This window comes from Chelonoidis abingdonii, chromosome 18, assembly GCF_003597395.2.
Source record: "Chelonoidis abingdonii isolate Lonesome George chromosome 18, CheloAbing_2.0, whole genome shotgun sequence".
NCBI classification, from domain to species: Eukaryota; Metazoa; Chordata; order Testudines; family Testudinidae; genus Chelonoidis; species Chelonoidis abingdonii.
In genome coordinates this window covers 11,918,107-11,932,656 of record NC_133786.1, presented here as the reverse complement: position 1 = coordinate 11,932,656, position 14,550 = coordinate 11,918,107, and the positions used below count along the sequence as shown (strand labels likewise).

Genomic DNA, 14,550 nt, shown 5'->3' with positions numbered 1-14,550 from the left:
AGCAGACCAGAGATAAGTCTTGTAGTTAGCAAAGGATCACTGAATCAAGAGATTTGGATTCTACTCCCAGCTCCCCCACTAGCTTGATTGTTCAACCCCATACTAGTCTCTTCACTCTCTATGCTTCAGTTTCCCCATCTGTAAAATGGGAACAACAATACATGGGGGGACCGAGGGGTTGAAGCTTAGTTCTTTGATGTTTGAAATATGTTTTGCAGTCCTACAATGGAAGGCAGTAGAGAAACACAAATATTTTTTATTATTAGATTTGTATAGCCTTATTATGACAAGTATTGTGGCACAAAAGTGGTCAAGATCTTAGTTTCAACAGAAAAATAGCACTTCATATGACTGCGCCAATGCAAACAGCCACCTACTGAATCACAATCCTTCATGTGGCAGTAAAGAGTAATTTAATGGTAACTGTGCCCTTTACAGGAAAGCATCACCAAATGGGACCAGCTGTTTGTGGTGTGAATACAAAGCTGGCTACTAAGAAACCAACATAGCAATACAGAATAATAGCAAAAATGATAAAACCTCTGGATTTTGAATTGGACCTATGTCAGTAGAATCTTCATGTATCCATCTGTGCATGTTATATAGTAAGGTCAATACATTAAGTAAAAGTCAGAGTTACTGGGATTTGTGGGGAGGAAAGAATAGTACAAAGTATGGTCCTACATTCCTTCACACCTCATGAAATTCGGTCTCCAAATGGTAAAACAAATGAGGAAAGCAGCAAGTTGCCTACTTCAACAATTCTAGAGCAGCTGTAAATGTTTTATTGCGTAAGTGCATGCAACTGCAGTTTGAGCAAATACAATGCAATGGGCACCGGGCAGAAAGCAGACTTGCAGATCTTCTTTTAAGAAAGACGAGCTGATGTGGTTGGACAAACATGTCTAATGAAAATCAGAATTGCACTGACGAGCTGTATGGTTGCACAGCACGTTGGAGTAAAGCACTATAGGTGAAATGCACTCCTGTGCAGAGAGCCAACAGTTGGAGCTCTTAAATCCCATCTAAGCCCTTAAAATAAGGGTTACATCGGACTTGAATATGCACATAGGCGCTCCTCTTATTATTTGACGATTATGAAATCCACCACCTCCACTGCATGACCAGCCCACTAGCTATCCATTGCAAGTACTGACTCCTCTTGGTTCATGGTTCATCAGCTACAAACTAAAGCAAGATGAATCCCGTGGTTAGGATGCTAGCCTGGGAGAGTCCAGAGACTGAGTTTTAATACCCTGATCACCGCTGATTTCTTGTGGGACCCTAACCAAGCCCCTTCCAGGTGCTCTGTGCCTCAGTCCCCTATCTGCAAAAGGAGAACAGCACATCCTTACCTCACAGTGGGGTTATGAGAATAAATACATTAAAGATTCTGATGTGTTCAAGTGATGTTATAATAGGGGTCATTAATGGTACCTAAGATAGGTACACACAGCCCTCCAGTTGACCAAGTCCAATGTCAGATAACTAGCTTCTCACAGCAAGAGCTCAAATGAAATAGAAACAAGGCTGCCTGCAATCAGAAGTTTCCTCTGTTGGTGCAAGTTAGCATCACTTCATGTATATCAATGCAGACATATTGATTTATATCGGCCGAGGATCTAGCCCAGAATGTAACTATTGAAGCTTTTGCAATGTCCCAGTGCTCTCACATCTAACTCTAATTCAGTCACCTTGAAGACTGAAGTTAAGATTTCCATGATGTTGAAGACTCATAGTGGAATAAGTTCGCATGTGTTGGTGTCAAAAAACAAAACCTTACCTGCAGTCCTTGCAGAAGGTCTAATCTCCACTGGGAGTCCCATGTGCACAGGGATGTAACAGGTCCCTTGGGTGTAAAATTTGTATCCTAAACAGAACCATTTATATTAAATGTACTAAAATGTTAAGCAAGACTAGAGAAAAGTTACTACTAATTTAGACCTTGAACTTGCGAAAACATGCATATGCATGACTTTAAACAAAGGAGTAGCCCCATCACCTTTAACAGAACTATCCACATGATTCATACATTTTAAAGACAGAAGGACCCATTAGATTCATCTAGTCCTGTATAACACAGACCATAGACTGTCACTCAGTTACCCCCTGTACTGAGTCAAGTAACTGGTGTTTGACTAAAGAGCACACATTCCAGAAAGGAATCTAATCATGAAGAGATGGAGATTCCACCACTTTAATTGGTAGTTTGGGCCAATGGTTAATCATGGTCATTTTTTTTTTTTTTTAAACTAAGTGAAACTTTTTTCTAACTTGAGTTTTTCTGGCTTTAACTTCCAGCCACTGGTTCTTGTTATGGCTTTCTTAGCTAGGTTAAACATTGTAATCAAGTCACCCTCAGTGTTCTTTTTGATAAGATAAACTGCGTGAGTTTCTTAAGTCTCTCACTGCAAGGCATTTTTTCCAGACCTCATATAATTTCTCTCTCTCTTCTGTGCATCCTCTCCAGTTTTTCAATATCTTTAAAAAAGTATATACAGCAGAACTGGATGCTGTGCTTGAAGTGAAGCCTGGATGCAAGTCTTGGCAAGATCACTGTCTTAATCTGACATTCCAAGGAAGCTAAATTTTGTAGGTTGGATATACCTTATTAAACCATAAACATCACTCAATCTAGAGAGGATCATCACTGGAGGTGAACAAATAAAGCAAAACAATTGCTTCATGAGAAAATTTTTCTCTTCCTTTAATGCTTTTTATTTCAATACATTTATTTAATATTACGGCTGTCAAGTGATTAAAAAATAATCACAATTAATAATGTAATAAAAAATTAATTGAGATCAATTGCACTGTTAAACAATAATAGAATACCATTTATTTAAATTTTTAGATGTTTTCTACATTTTCAAATATATTGATTTAAATTGCAACACAAAAAGTGTACAGTGCTCACTTTATATTTATTATAAATATTTGCACTATAAAAAACAAGAAATAGTATTTTTTCAATTCACCTAATACAAGTACTGTGGTGCAATCTCTTTATCATGAAAGTTGAACTTACAAATGTAGAATTGTGTACAAAAATAACTGCACTCAAAAATAAAACAAAGTCCAATCAGTCCTATTTCTTGTTCAGGCAATCACTTAGACAAACAAGTTTGTTTACATTTGCAGAAGATAATGCTGCATGTTTCTTGTTTACAATGTCACCTGAAAGTGAGAACAGGCATTTGCATGGCACTGATTAGCTGACATCGCAAGGTATTTATGTGCCAGATAAGCTAAACGGTTGTATGTCCCTTCGTGCTTCAGCCACCATTCCAGAGGACGTGTGTCCATGCTGATGGGTTCTGCCTGATAATGATCCAAAGCAGAGTGGACCAAGGCACGTTCATCTTCTTCATCTGAGTCGGATGCCACCAGCAGAAGGTTGATTCTCTCTTTTGGTGGTTCGGTTTCTGTAGCTTCCGCATCTGAATGTTGCTCTTTTAAGACTTCTGAAAGCACGCTCCACACCTCGTCCCTCTCAGATTTTGGATGGCACTTCAGATTCCTAAACCTTGGGTCAAGTGCTGTAGCTATTTTTAGAAATATCACAATGGGACAGTCTTTGTGTTTTGTCAAATCTGCTGTGAAAGGGTTCCTAAAACAAACATGTGCCGGGTCATCATCTGAAACTGCTATAATGTGAAATATATGGCAGAAAATGGGTAAAACGCAACAGGAGACATACAATTCTCCCCCAAGGAGTTCACCCACAAATTTAATTCACATTTTTTTTTTCAAGCGAGCATCATCAGCCTGGAAGTATGTCCTCTGGAATGATGGCCAAAGCACGAAGGGGCATACGAATGTTTAGCTTATCTGGCACGTAAATACCTTGCAACACCAGCTACAAAAGTGCCATGCAAATGCCTGTTCTCACTTTCAGGTGACATCGTAAATAAGAAGCAGGCAGCAGTATTTGCCATAAATGTAAACAAACTTGTTTGTCTTAGCGATTAGCCGAACAAGCAGTAGTACTGAGTAGATTTGTAGGTTCTAAAGTTTTACATTTTTTGTGTGTGCAGTTATGTAACAAAAAAGTCTGACTTTTTAAGTTACACTTTCACGATAAAGAAATTGCAGTACAGTACTTATATGAGGTAAATTGAAAAATACTATTTCTTTTGTTTTATTTTTACAGTGCAAGTATTTGTAATAAAAATAATCATATAAAGTGAGCACTGTACAGTTTGTATTCTGTGTTGTAATAGAAATCAATATATTTGAAAATGTAGAAAAACCTCCCAAAATGTTTAATAAATTTCAATTGGTATTCAAGGGTGCGATTAATCGTGATGAATGTTTTTGAGTTCATTGCATGAGGTAACAGCGATTGACAACCCTGTTCAATATCTGTTGTTTTACTCTGAGGATTTTGAATACTCCAAATTTCAGGCTCGTCATTCAGTTGCTAAAATAAGCTATATGGTATTGTTTCTGTCCTCTTACTGGATGAACATGCAGGTGTGTAACACTCTTTACGAGTCCCCGTAAAGTGGCTGGTTTACGGAGGGGATAACAGCCTACCACCAATGGCAGTTAATGGAGTTACTCCAAAATGTAAGTGGTCCTGGGTTCAAATCCCACTGATTACGCAGTGCAGTATGGGCTTTACACAAGCATGTCTGCTGAGAATACTTTAACGAGTGTGTTTTAAAATTTGGTTGTTGTAAACAATTGCATATGCAACCTTGACATTCTGTTTTCCCTGAACATTTTTGCCAGTAAAACATAATCAGTGTGAATAGTCACAGAAAAACTAAGACAAAAGAGTCACAGAAGCAGCCAAAGCAAATCCATTGCAAAATTTGCAGTAAGTTGTGTGAGCTATTCACTGCATGTTAAGTTTGTTGTCTTTCTGGCACCAAAGAGCTAATATTTTCTGTCTGTACGTGTTACATTTGTATTCAGATCCTTGCAGGAACATTCAATACCAAGCTCAGGCTATAAATTATATTCTGTTTGGACATTCTTCATACTTTGTATGTTTTACCAGTAAATATTTAATTTATCCTACACTATAGAATGCTATCGCACTTCTTAAGTGACAAATTGGTACTTTAATTAAAAAAATGTCTAGAATTTTCCAGATTCAGAGTCAAAGCTTAGGTTGTGTTTTAGGTTTCTGTCAACATCCCAGTAGTGACTATAAAGTCAAAGTCAATGATGAAGAAAACCGAAACATATCAGTATCTACACTGATTCATAGATACCAAAGACCAGAAGGGACCACTGATTATTTAGTCTGACTCCCTACATGACACAGAACCCAGATCTTCCCCAAAATAATTCTGGTTTGAACGAGAGCAGATCTTTTAGAAAAGCTTCCAATTTTGATTTAAAAGTTGCCAGTGATAGAGAATCCAACGCAACCATGGATAAGCTGTTCCGATAGTTAATTACTCTCACTGTTAATAATTTAGGCCACAGCACCTTCACTGACTGGAAGGAATTCTAAAAGTGTTAGACCCGATTCTGAACACATCTCCCTTTGATAATTCAAGAGAAATGGTTGTCATATGTTAATCTTTTAGGGTGATTCTGCCACTACGCAGCGATGACAAGAGATGAGTAATGCCCAGAACACTGAAGAAAAGATAGCCTTGTGAGTAGACCATTGTGTTTATTCAGTATTTTTCCATGAGCTCAGGGCAACATGCGTGTGTGTTGTCTGGGGCCTCTCTGAGAGAAATGCTCACACCCTAATGATTCCCATGGAACTCACAACCAATGACCTGTCTGCGGAGAAAGATCAGCTGGAAAGCACAGACTCTGTCTACATTAAGATTCACATCCTGAGGATTGGCCTTGTTGTACCTGGTCCAGCTCAGGGATGGGAGAGGGTGCAAAGGAGGCTACTCTCTTTTAGGACTGTGGCCCCCTTGGGACATTCTAGCAGCTGGGGAATGGCTGGAGGCTGTAGTTCCTTGAACAGTGTCTCTTTTTCTACAAACATGCTGTATTCTCAGAGGCTACAAAGTTGGGGCAGGAGGAGAGGGGCCCAGGACTAGTCTATTTGCCTGAGTGTTTGTGGCAGAAGTGTTCATGTGACTAACCTGAAACGTCAAGAGTTACCCAGTCAGGAAGCAGAAACACCACCATGTGACTTAAGTTCAAGATAGTGCAAACAGAGTCTGATCCCACAAGGTGCTGACCACTGTCAGCTTCTATTCAGGAGCACTTAGCAGATCCACAAAGGTACTTAGGCACTGAAGTCCCAGTTTTAAGCTCCACTGAAATCCACAAAACTCCTGTTCAATTTCTGCCTAACTCTATAGGGGCCTAAGTTTCTGCCTCTGGACTTAGGCACTGCTGCCTCACTGTAGGCTTCTGGACACCTAGCTCCCCCCAGCACACTGCACAAACCAGGGGAAGAGAGTCAGAGGACAACCTATCTTACCTGGGCAGCCTGATCTAGTAGAAGCAGCAACCATTCAAAGCCAAAGTGGCTGCGATTAGCATAAACCACTTGCTGAATAATTGAAGATAAGAAACAAAATCAGTAAAAATCAAAGTCTGTTCCCAGATAATCAGTGAACATAACTCCATCCAATATGTTTTTTGCTGAAGGAAGGTCATCTAGCACTGCTCACAGTGTCCCATCCTCCCTTTGATCCCAGCTTCCTTTTGATTCAGTGGCCTTCCTCCTCCTGCCATTTCTGGCTGGCAGGATTGGACGTACTCGGGTGAGATGCAATACTACGAGTGGAGCTGAGCAACTGCAAGCTGGTTCCTCTACCTCCTCTCCCCCCTCTTCTCCAGCGCAACAGGAGGCAAACAAAAACTTCTAGGAGGTTGACTGTGTGATTAAGGTTGGCAGAGTTCAGGCTGCCTCAGTCCTTGCTAAGATCCACCAGAGAATATCAGACGCTTCCTTTCCATTCTGCAGCTTAAAGAGGAGCTATCAGCAATCTCTGGGTCAGACTGTGCAGAGTTAGCCTGGAGAAAGAACTTAGAGGGTATTACTCATTATTATTTATGTGAGAACAGCTGTGATCTGGGACCCATTCTGCTAGGTACTGTACAGACTGCTTCAATTAGCTTGCAATTTAAATAGACAGGCCAAACAAAAGATGGGAGGAGAAACAGACACAAAGATGGGATATGACTTGCCTGACATCACATAGCCAGTCAGTCAGAGCCAGGCCCAGAATTCTCTTACCTTTGGCCCTGATCAAGGAAAGCACATAACTATGTGTGTAACACAAGTGTCGTACTATTGACTTAAAATGTTCTGCTGCATTGGAGCCTATCTACAATGTCACCATTCAGCATGTCCTCCTAAAACCTCTTCTCCAAAGCACCAGCCAGGGGAGCTACATCTTGAAGCACTGCAAAAACTGGCTCAATTTGTTGTGTAGCTTGTTTTCAACATTGTGAGTCATTTCCCTTAACCTGCTTTCTCCTTCAGCTCTATTTCACTATATTTTTATATACAATCTCTTCCTAAAACAATTGTAAATCCTTCTCTAGAAGGAGCCGAGAGGGATGGTGCCACAAGACAATTCTCACCTCTCCATCCTTACCCATCTCCTCTGCTCATGGTTTACAAATAGGTCAGCAAGTCTACATTACATGTAACATCTTTGCACAAGGTGGGTTTGTTCCTTTCTAGTGGCTGGTCCAAAGAGGATAAAAGTCTACTACAGCTGCCAGCTAATGAAACTAACACTAAATGCTAATGGGGTGAACACCAAAAGTGTGCTACCAGTAGATACTTTGTAGACAAGACATGGGCCATGTCTCAAAAGGCTAATATATCTAAAGGTCTCATTTGTTGCTCTCCACCAATGGCTATGATATTCTTATGACTTGTATGGTACCAACATTGTGAAGATTGCTCTTTATTATTTTCACCTCCCTTGTCTCTCTTAAGATTTCATCTCCATCTGCCACAATGTGTCAGAGTGAATCTTAAGCAGATTTTAGGTGCTCACTTTTTTTTTTCTTTTCTGTTTTTGAATTCCTACACTTGACATGAAGCTTAAGATGAGTTTTTACATTGTACACACACTGCAGTCGACTCACCTCTTGACTTTTTTTTGCCTGCATCTCCATTTCGCACCACTCTCCTCCAGACTTTCATTTCATTCTTACTTTGGAAATGATAAAGCATCTTGTTTAGTAACGTTTTCTATGAATATCTCATCAGCCACTTTAGCCTTCACAGTACCAACCAGAGAAAACTCCAACTGTCTAGACACTTTAACATTCAACTACCCTTAATATATCTAGGGCTACAGACTTTCAGCATTCAACAATGCTCATGTAGGGGCTTTTTTATGAACAAAGAATCCCGTTCCTTACTAATTTACACTTTACTTCTCCTTACATGAATTCTTTGAGCCCCTTTCATCTCTACCCTATTGCTACCAAGCTTGCCATTTTCCAGTGTGTGTTCAACAGCTTTTATTTGATTATATCCAGCCAAATCTTCTACTAATATCATCCATTAGTTTACCATCAGTGTGTTACATTCTTCTTCCATCCACCTTCAAGTTGCTCCTCTTGGTTTCTATGCTAGACATAGCCGCTTTACAATATACAGGACAGATTTTTCAGTATTTGCATTTCCAAAAGGGTCCAATCAAACAGGGCTGTAATTCCTATACAGCGTAATTTGGAACCTGGTTAAGAATATTGACCAAAATAGAAACAGGAATTGCCATACTGGGTCTGACCAATATTCCATCTAGCATTGTCTCAGCATAGCCAGCAACAGCTCCTTTAGAGGAAGATACAAGGAAGCCTGCAATTATGGGATAACCTGCCCATTCAGTTTTAGAATCTTGAATCTAAAGCTGAATGCCTAAACTTTGGGACCAAGCCCCGCCCCGCCCAATTCTGGAAAGCACTTAAACACATGCTAAGTGTTTAAACACAGATGCTGTCCTGAATCAAGGGCAACATTCAGTTCAACCCAGTCTTCAGCAGTGCTGATCATCCTCAGCTCTATTTAAAGTTACAGCTACTAAGAACCACTGAAAATCAGATCAAGATTATTTTGGTCTCTAAATATGAATTTAAGTGCCTAACTGAATTTTACCCTCATTCTTGACTAAGGCTTCTAGGCACCACTAGCCTTAGAGAAGGATCAGGGTCCTATTGTGCCAGGTGCTGTACAAACATACTAAAATGCAGAGCGGGATGAAAATTGTCTAAAAGTGATACCATGAAATACAGAAAACTGCTGTAAAAAATCTACGTCAAGTAATAACCTGTAACAACAGTAGAGCAGCACAGTACACTTCCATATGGATTCTTTTTACTGAAGGACATCCAAAGCAATGACCTGATAGCAACTGACCAGTAGTAACACTTGCGATGCTAAGACTTCGAACTTTGAAAGAGTTGTGTGTTACTCACAGGTGGTGTTTTGACATCAGAGCCACCAGAAACGTGGTAGAGAATTATTTATCTCTGGCATGCCTGCCGCTAAAGTACTGGCTTCCAGTCAATCAATGGAAACGTTAGTTCTTAGTGCTTTGCATGCCTTACATTCTTAGAGTAATACAATTTAGTATCAAAATCTATTGCTACTGCTTGATTTATGAAAATTGCTACAATGTGCTGTATTCATACTAGGTTTATTGGATCAAAAAGAGAGAAAAAATAAATATAGTAAATTTTTAAGCCAAGAGAGGGCGGTTATTGCAATCTAATATGTTAAGCTGCAGTTCTTACAGAAGTTGTTTGCTTCCTAAACGTGACAATTTTATTTCAGAAGGTGATGATGTTTTCAGACTCTGTTGCAACCTGTGGACAAAGTCATGGTTGATTTGTTCTCCAACATTCTTTGGATTTTGTAATATGTCAATACAGCATGTTAATGCAAGCTTTTTAAAAAATGAGAAAAGAAAGCAAAAGCTCCCTTCCTTTTTAAGTATGAGTAATCTATCCAAATCCTACTGAGACACACAAAGGAACACCAGCAATTTTCCTTTTCATAAAATGCGGACTTTCTTTAAACACTTCCTCCCTGCGTTTTCAAAGCACGATTCTATGAAATGAAGGGGAAATGACACCCTTAGCCATTGAAAAGGAGATTATGTAAAACTGGTTGGAGAAGCCAGCCGTGCTAATGCAAATACAAGTATGATCTTATTCATAAGTAGCTATTGTGCGAGAACTACATGTGTTTCCTGGATGTGCGGTCTACTTAAAATTTTGCATCGTGTGAATGTTGGGCATTTTTAAGGAAACATTATCCGGTTTATTAAATTTTGTTTTTCATACGGTTTTAATTCTTTGTTTAAGAAGTCATAGGTCTGACTGTCCATTGCGCTGAGCACTCAACGCTAACTCAAGTCAATGGGAGCAGTGGACAGCTCTGAAAATCCAACCTTGAATCAATTTTGTGCTCCCAAAGACGCTGGGTATACATCTGTCGGGAATAGGGATCTGATTCTTCTCTCATTTATGGCCTGTGTCTGCCATGTGCTGCTAGCAACTACTGACAAGTGCTGAGCCCTCTTAATGCCTATTGTTTTTGACAAGAATCTGCACTTCCCACACATCTTGCAGGATTGAACCCTTCTACTGTTTTTGCAATAGTATAAACTCCATTAAGTTCAATGCACATAAAGCCCTGATTCAGTAAACCCGCTTAGCATGTTTTTAAGCGTATGTTTTAGTCCCATTTTGAAATCAACAGATTTAAGCACATGTTGAATTGGAGCCTTAAGTTGGTTTTACACCATTTTAAGTGAGATCAGAATCACAACCTAGTTGCAAAAAACCAGGTAAAGTTATCTCAAGCACTGAGTTTGAATTGCACACCAAACCCTTTTCAGTGATTCAGAAGCCATGAACAAAAAAGGCAGATTACAGTAGCAAAACCGGTGTCCAGCTAGCTCATCTCCTCAATCAAAGCTGAAGAACTGAGTCTTTTTTTGGTGGATATCCTGGACTTTTGCTGGGGAAGGAGTAGACACTGTACACTTCTGTCTCACACTTTCTATACACTGTTTGTGCATGTGCTAAGTATGTTTTTAAATGTCACCGTATAGGGCAACTGGCTCTCCTTTTGGTTCTAGTACTTGCTTATCTTCTTGGCTTTCAATGGAACTTCCCCGCGGGTGGGAGGAAATGTGTGGTCTTGAACGTGTGTTTTACTTTTGATAGGTGGAGAGACCCTAATTAATCTTCATTATGTGGGGCCTTTTGAAAGCAGTGCCCTTAGTGAATGCCCATCCTGTTCAGGTCTGCTCCAGATGAGTTCTTAGCTCATTCTACAAGACCCCAAGGTCTTATCATCTGAAGGCTGCTCAGCATTTTGATGAGGAAATGATTATAAATCCATTGTACTCCGGTCTAGTTACTCATTTAGCAGCTGTTACTAGTCATAACATTTTTCTTTTTAAGGCTGGTCATTGGATTTCTTTTGACTAGCATGCTCTATGAATTTGTATGTGGTAAGCTCAAGCTAAAGAGGGAACATTTCATTTCACAAAACTAACCTCTCAGGCATTTCCATGAAAAGGAAAAGCCTTAAAATTTTATTTTTATATATTATCTTCAAAAGTTGTAAGTAGGAGACTCAACATCCCAGACACGAGTTTCTGCATCCAGGCTAGCCCCAATAACAGGACCATAAATGCATACATTTTAAAGCCAAAAAGGGACCATAATGATTATCTAGTCCTATATGCTGCATAATGCAGGCCATAGTGCCAGTACGCCCTCATTGTTAATAAAGATTCTTCTTAGCATTCGTTAGAAAGTGGGGGCTCAGGGGAATTGGTGAAAATTTTCATTACTCCCCTGCAAATTTTCATCAGAATTTCTTTTTTGTTGAAATTATCTAGCCATCCAAAGTTTAGTTGTCTCTATGGAGCCATGCTTGGCATACATGATGCACCACGGCAGCTAAAGTGCTCTCTCTATTCTGGAGCAGATAGGAACAAGTAGTGCAAAGCTGGCTTCACCACCTTTATCCCCCCTGGGAATCTCCAGATGCTGAATTAGGTGCTCAGATATCAGAATGATGGGTGTGGTACAGAGCCTACGCAGAATTAGGACAGCATAAAATCGATTTACCAGGGCTCAGGATCTGGCCCTAAAATGACACACTTGATTTCATAAATACCTAGAGGGTGGAAATACAGATTTCCAAACAATGAATTACTTTGCTTAAGAGATCAATTTCCCATTGGACAACAGCTCATTAGATCTTTGTCTAAAACCTTTGTTCTAAAGGGTCACATTACTGAATGTTTTCCTCATGCTCTCAATATAACTTGATATGCATCCTGTACAAAAAAAGGAGCTTGCTAAATATAGATATCCACTTACTTTTTTAAAATATATTTACTAGTTTGATGGAATTGTGGCAAGAAAGTTAAACTTCCTCCCTCTCTGTTCATTCTTTAATCTATCAGAAGAATTATGAAATCTTTTAAAAAGATCAAACACTGAGATTCTTCACAAAGATTGTCACAATGAATTCATTTGCAGATCTTTTATCCCTTCTTCCCCGCTGTGCTGAAGTAATGTTGACTCTCTCTCTCTCAAGATCCAGTTAAAAAGGTTGTTGCAAGGACTCAAACTCCCACTCTCTTTCCACCTGGCACCAACATATACTGGAAACTAAAATGCAGGTGTTGATACCTGAGTATTCTTGCATTGTCCAAATATGATCTCATAAAAGAAGTCTTTGAAAAGGTAGCATATGATATAGTAGAGTGGAGAGAAAAGAACAGCATGCTGCCCAAATTCCTCTCTTTCACTAATAGCACTGTCTCTGTTCTTGGAGATCAGATACTTTTATTGTTTGGATGTCTGACTAGTACCAATCAACACATTTCTCAAAACACCCTTAAACAGCTGTTTAAGAATGCCACAAGGTTCTAACTCCTTTGGATTAATTAAGAAGCTCTGAAATGAACAGAACGGCACTCTGTACTATCAGTGCCCAGAGATAATTGATTGAATATTTCTTGGTACTGTTTCCCCCATTACAGGATAGATTCCCCCCTCACCCCTTTAACTGTTAAAGCAACAACAAAATGTTTTAGGGTCAGCACTTTGATGAGAGTTTGACCTTCCTTACAATTAGGTGTGCTTTATTGGGCTGTTAATTGTATACAAAGAAACTAGTCCCAGCTTTTGAGAATCTTGCTGAGCTTTGCCACATTTCCAATGAACAGTGAAATACGTAAAATCATGTTACACAACCATCTTCTTGACATGAAGTGAATATCAGACTAGGATGTTAGTTGCTCCAAATTTATGCAACTAAATTGTGCATAGACAACAGCTGTGAATCAGGCCTATTGGATCTAGTGTTATGTTGATAACGTTGCTCTTGAGTGAAATTTTTGGACAGAGGCATTTTTTTTTTGAGTGGTGGTGAAGGAGAAGGAAGATTTGGCAACATCATAATATTTTGCAAATTCATGTCAATTTTGTGGAATTGTTTCGGTTGAGAAAAAAATTCTAAAACAATCCCCCAACTTTGAAATGTTTACCTTTGACATTTTCAGAAGAAATATTTTTTTTTAAATCAAAACAACTTTTTTGTTTTAAAATGTCCTTTTATTTTAAAAATATAGAAAGTTAAAAAATGCTTAAAATGAGAGGTTTCATTTCAGATCAAATACATTGTTCCAATCTACCCAAGAGAAATGTTTCACGTTTTCAAGTTGTAGAAAATTTCCTTTTCAATTTGATCCAAATGAGTTTTTTTCAGATTTTGTTTTGTAATTGCCAGTGAACCAGAAAAATCCATTATTTGCCCAGCTCTACTCCTGATAACATTTCATACCTATTAGTTGTCATATTCATTACAAAATCAATGGGGAAACTAAAATATGGGGGTCTGGGTATGGATAATAAAAAAATTACTGGTTAATAATGCCAAGAGGAAGGATAGTTGAATTTTTAGTGTGCTTTTCTGGGACCCAGGAAACATGAGTTCAACCCTAACCCCTTCTCTCTCCTCCCGCCTGCCGCCAGAATGGAAGAATCCAACAGATGAACTCTTTTCTAAATGATGCTTTGAACTATCCTATGAAATTTAATAGACAATCATATCCCAGCTACAGAATTCTATAGGATGGTTAAAAATCCCATTGAAAGACTGTAACACTATTATTTAGTGTCTTAGAGTATTTTCTTCTATAGAATATAACTGGTTCCACCTCTATTAAATTTCATGGGATGTTTCCATAAGGGTTTTGATCTCACGCATCCTTGCATTCAGATAAAATTAAGTCACAACTATGTCCTTTATTTTCCAGAAGGTTGTGATAGTTAGGTTGTTCAGGGATACACAATAGATGGGCACTGGAAAATACCCATGGGTATGTTTCCTAAGGTACCTCTATGGAAGGATTAAGGTTGAATCTGGATTTGTCCCTAAATCTTTCTTGATAACATCTTTGTTGTTCATGCAGCAGAGAGTCCTGTGGCACCTTATAGACTAACAAACGTTTTGGATCATGAGCTTTCGTGGGTGAATACCCACTTCGTCAGATGAATGTAGTGGAAATTTCCAGGGGCAGGTATATATGTGCTAGCAAGCAAGCTAGAGATAAC

At 39.0% G+C, this 14,550-nt stretch overlaps 1 long non-coding RNA gene across 2 annotated transcripts in view; it reads right to left on the bottom strand.

Annotated features, from left to right (window-relative positions):
* Positions 1 to 1,789: 1,789 nt before the first annotated feature.
* Positions 1,790 to 14,550, bottom strand: part of LOC142047907 (uncharacterized) — a 183,406-nt gene continuing 170,645 nt past the window's right edge. For both annotated transcript variants that reach the window (XR_012657226.1, XR_012657225.1), the window contains one exon: positions 1,790 to 1,870. This is a non-coding gene — a long non-coding RNA (uncharacterized LOC142047907). The remainder of the gene's footprint in view (positions 1,871 to 14,550) is intronic.